The sequence below is a fragment of the Crocodylus porosus genome, unplaced genomic scaffold (genome assembly GCF_001723895.1).
Source record: "Crocodylus porosus isolate Cpor-Errol unplaced genomic scaffold, CroPor_comp1, whole genome shotgun sequence".
NCBI classification, from domain to species: Eukaryota; Metazoa; Chordata; order Crocodylia; family Crocodylidae; genus Crocodylus; species Crocodylus porosus.
Genome location: NW_017728886.1, coordinates 86,961,361 through 86,966,881, shown reverse-complemented (window position 1 = coordinate 86,966,881; position 5,521 = coordinate 86,961,361).

Genomic DNA, 5,521 nt, shown 5'->3' with positions numbered 1-5,521 from the left:
GGCTAAGGGGTCGGGGCGGCAGATTGCCCCCTCAGTGCCCTGCAGGATGGAGTCTCCCACAACAAACACCTTTCACTTTGTCTTGAAAGAAAAAACCTTGAATAAATTTTAAAAAAATCACCTCTTGGCTGGGTCCAAACCTGGAGTTTTAACTCAAAGAACAAATTTAGAGATGCTTGCACAAGTGAAAAATGAGGATTTAGAACAGCCTGCTCTTATAAGAATTTTATGCCTGGCAATACTTCCTTGTTGTGAAGTAGTGGTTTTTAGCCTTTTTGTGATTTGCAGACCCCTAAACAATTTTGAATGGAGGTGCAGACCCCTTTGAATTGTGTGGGTATTCACGTACTTTTGATTAATTTTAGTAACCTTTCGCAGACCCCTTAGACATACTCTGCAGACCCCCAGGGATCCACGGATCACAGGTTGAAAACCACTGCTGTAGAGCTTTCAACAATAAAGTATGCTGTTGTTTGGCATAAAGCCACCCATACAGGTTTTTAGACTCTCAAGATGTTAAACCATACCTGAACACACACTAGAATAAATGGAACACCTGCCATGAACCAGAAAATAGTCATTAAGAACTAATCCCACAGTCAAATATCAACCCTTCTGTGCACAAACGCTCATGTATTGTTAATGCTCTGCTTCTGTACAGTCCACTTAAAGGCTTCAGGCTCTTTCCTTCCTAGCCATTCTGGGAATACTAAGTCATGTTTTAAATGTGGGGAGGAACAGGACTTTGTTTTTGCATGAAGGGGCAGAAAGTTAAGTAAGTCCCTTCAGTTTACTTGTTACACATAGGCACTGAGGGATCCAGTCTTTGACTGATAGCTGCACTGGAACTTGGCAGGTACCTGACACTTGCCTGTAAAATTAGTCATCACAAGTGCTTAGGACTTATGGCTCACATTTAACAGCCTTAGATGTTGTAGGACTTGAAATATAATAGCTCACTGAACTGCACTGCAGATCTTCAAAATCCCTGGCGTATGAGCCTTCACTATGTGCTCCCCGAATAGTTTTTTTCCTGCCAGTCTATAAGATGTGAGCCTGTGACATCTGCAGTGCTTACAGTATGGTGGCATTCCAGCAGTAATCAGTGGGCCTTGAAGCTCCTGCCTTTACTGAGTTCAGGGGAAGAGCAGGGCAGGATTTGGAGTCACCAGGAGAAGGAGAAGAAATATATGTGAGAATGACATTTGGAAGAGATTTGGAAATTGGTAGGAAAAGAGCAAAGAAAAAGAACTACAGAGGAGTTGGCAAAATAAAAGATGGAAGGCAAATGGTAGAAGAAATAGAGGCAGAGAAGTGACATAGGGAAGAATATTCAAGACCTGTGCAAAGATGATAATGATTATGATTGTGGTCAGTGAAAAATCAGTTTCTTTTTGGGAAGGGGGTAGGGTGAGTTGCAGATGAAGAGGGGACATAAAATAGGAATGTGAGGAAATGTAAATAAGGAATACAAAAAAAGAAGCAGTGAGAGAGAAGAACAGCTGACAGTTGAAAGACCTTAACAATGACATCACACCAACCCTGTCAACAGCTTATATTACAAGTAGGGAAGATATTGTGTGGTTAAAATTTTGAGACTCTTGCACACAACTGCTTCCTGAACTTAATGAGGGATACAGGTTGTAGCTGTGTTGGTCTACATGAAAAAGGAATTGGAGCTCTTGGTAGAGGTGATATCTTTTATTAAACCAACTAGATATTTAAAAAAAAAGTTTTTATTTTCAAGCTTTCGAGTGCACGCACCTTTCTTTAGGCATAGGAGAGTGCAAAAATTGTAAAAATTTCTCCTGGGTGGAAATGAAAAATCATATTTTACAGGAGAGCTGAAAGGTGTTGTAAGATCTCCTAGTTGGAAAAGTTCATTTTGTGCAAATTGGGATCAGATAAGAGAAGAGTCTATGTACCTCAAAGTTATCTGATGGCAAGCCGCCTCAGCACAAGAGAGCTGCCTTGATGAGAGAAATTCGTTGCCCAGTAGAGCAAGGACCCATCCTTCTGTGAAATATGGAACATAACCAGAAACATCCTGCTTGCCATTAGACAACTTTGAGGTTAATAGACTCGTCTAACTTTTATCTGAGCCTAATTTGCACAAAAATGAACTTTTCCAACTAGATCTTATAACACCTTTCAGCTCTCCTGTGAAATACAATTTTTCATTTCCACCTAAGAGACATTTTTACAATTTTTGCACTCCTATGCCTGAAGAAAGGTATGTGCACTTGAAAGCTTGAAAATAAAGATTTTTTTTTTTCAAATATCTAGGTGGTTTAATAAAAGATATCACAACTACCAAGAGCTCCAATTCCTTGAGCTTAATGAGGACATTAACAAAAATGGTCACCGTAACTGATATGCCAGCACATCATACAGGTGAGAGCAGCACAATTGCCTGCTACTTGAATGCATTGTTTTGTTAAAATAGCAACTCTGAAAGCAGTTCGTGGTTACTTTCCTTGTGTATAATCTGTATAAACATTTCTTAGATGGTCTACTACAAGGAGATACCAGTTGGCTTAAAAGGCCATTGTGGTATGAATGTGAAACATGGACATTCACCCTTTCTTACTCCACTTGAAGCATCAGCAAGCAAAATACTATATTTACACGAATTTAAAATGAGATTTTTTCCCCCCTCCCTCCCTCCCCTTTTTCAAGCGAACACCTTCAGCATGGGAGGCGGAGGAAATCTTTTGTCTTAAATTTGATTACAGACCAAATACACAGCTGTGTTGAGCCTTGGAACAGGTGACTCATGCAGCAGGTAGGGGGTGCTGGGAGCGGGGAAGTCCAGGAAAAGGGGTACAAGCCTACCCTGTGTGCCAGCATTGGGCTCTGGGGCTCCGACACTACCTCCTCCTGCACCCCTTGCACCAGGCTTGGGTCCCTTTGGGCTGGCACCACTCCTTCCCACCCTCCTCGTGCTGGGATTGGGTCCCAGGGGTCTGGCAATGTCCCTTCCCACCCCCCTCATACTGGGGTTGGGTCCCGGGTGTCTGGCACTGCCCCTCCAGGCCCCTTTCCCGCCAAAACAGATAGTGTTGGGGCCCAGCACCACCCCTGCCTGTCCCTGTGCATGAGGGTTGGGTGCAAGATCCAGTATGCAGGGCCTGGGGCTCTTCATAGATCCAGAGATTTAGCAGCCGGGGAATGATGCTACCGCTCCTGCTGCCAAATTTTCAGACCCAAGACAATCCCCACAGGTCAGATACAGCACTGCAGGCTGGTGTTTGAGCACTTCTGGTTCTAAACTGCTGTGCTAATCTCTTGGTCCAGCAGTTTTATGTGGGTAGCTTCCAGCTGTCTGCCACACCTTTCCAAAAGCAGCTGGATTGATCATTCAGAGACTGACATTTTTATCCACAGAACAGAATATCATAAGTGAGCTTCTACCACTCATTCCTGATGTGCTTCAGGCATGACTAAGGACAGTCTCCAAGGCTGAGGCAGGTTTACCAGCTCTGGAAATGTGGATGAAATCTGAGGATCAAATATAGTGTCCAGAGAAGAATGACTTAGGAATACAAATAAAAACCTTTTGCTTATTTTTTAACTTTTGTACCATAATACAATTAATGAGCATCATTTTGCACACTTTGTAAAAGCTGAACAGAGCAGTGATCAACCAAGATCTGACCCTGCAGCTTCTGTGCTTTTACAAGAAAATGTCTTTATTGTGCAGTATTGTGAAGCTACAGCCTACAGAGGTTCTTTCAAATTTGGCTTGTCCCTTATCTTGGGTTTTCATCTTAAGCTTTGGTCAGGAGTATGCTGAATGTGTAATAGCAGAGTTATTATCTTCTTTTTCCAATATGGGTAAGGTTTACCTACAAACTGTTAGAAGGTAGTGGAAGAGTAGAATGAGACAAATAGTAGTCCTAGAATTTGCTTAGACTTGTTCAAATAAACTCAAAGACCTTGTCTATGCTGGGTTCCCTGTGCAACCTTTTAAAAGTTAGATATATATATCATTTCAATTTGATATATACTTAAGCAATTTAGCTCAGTTTTGAGTAGGCTTAAAGCATGTAATTAGAAAGTATGTGTACATTAAGGGGTTTGTACTTGTGCAGCTACATTAATGGCCTTAAACTAAATAGAGATGAGTTGGGTGTGTCTAAAATATGCCAAAATGCAGTCACAGAAATGAGGTCTTAAATATGACTTTTGTTCATATGTTTTTAAGATATAAATGTGAACTTGTATCTGGTAGAAATGAATGAGGGAAGCATCTCTCTCATTTCCCACTAGATGGTGGTAGAACTGCACCCAAGCCACATCAAGTGAAAACATTTAGAGAATGTATGTCTCGGTCAGTAGTTCTCAACTTTTTTGGACTCAGCACCCCTCCATGCCTTCTGTAAATTGAGTGGCACCATTAAAAAAAAAATAGATATATATTACATTGTGTAACTTGTAGCAGAGGGATGATGGACCGTGGGAGTGGGGGATTAGTCAAGCAGGAACTAGCCTGAGACCTGCACTTACCTGCTTATCTCCCCAGACCTTGCATATCTCATACCTGGAGACACCCTTCAAAGGATTTTGCATCACCCTGGTTGAGCATCATAGATCTAGATTCTAGCTGGGTAGGATAGCACTTTTTTGAATTTCACAATATGAACAGTGTATACATGTGACTCTTTTTGCCAGGCTAGCTAAAAGTCTGGTTTGGGCTCTGCATGCCTTTAGTAAAATGTCATGTTAATATCCACTCCATTACACAGTCAAACAAGTTTGTCCCAGCCACTTCAGTTTTGTGTTGTTCAATTAGTTTCATTCTCTGACTGTTTCTACTAAACCTTAGGGCTCTTATGTTTGAAATCATGGCAGAGGCCTTACCCTCTATAATAAATGTGCTTAGTAACAGAGGTTGGGATTGACACAGATTTTTCCCTTCTAAATCAAGAGTTTGAATTTGGATAGTAGTGAGTAAAAACACTGTAGTCATCATAGTAACACATGAATTGACCATACTAGAACTAATCAGTTCATTAACTCCAGTATTCAGTTGAAGAAAGACCAGTTTCAGATATTTCAGAAGATGGTCCAAAAAGTCTTGTAGGCAACTTCTGACTATGAACTTTCTGACTAAGGATGATCAAGTATTGAAACAGGCTACCTAGAGAAATTGTGGAATCACCATCCTCAGAAATTTTCAGTTGGCTGGGATGGTTTAGTTGAACGTGATCTTACCTTGAGCAGGGGGCTGGACTAGATGACCTTGCGAAGTCTTTCAGCTGTACTTTCCTAATTATGGAATAACTAGCACATACAGAAAGTTTCTCCTTAATGCCCTTCAGTTATGGAGTGGGTTGTGTCCAAGTGCATGAAGGCTTATATTCTTTAATATCATCTTCTATAATATCATTGTGGGTAGCCCCACCTACGTAAGTATATAATCTTTTCATAGTTTCATAGTTTCATAGTAGCTAGAGTCGGAAGGGACCTAGGTAGATCATCTAGTCCGACCCCCTGCCTGAGCAGGAAAGAGCACCGG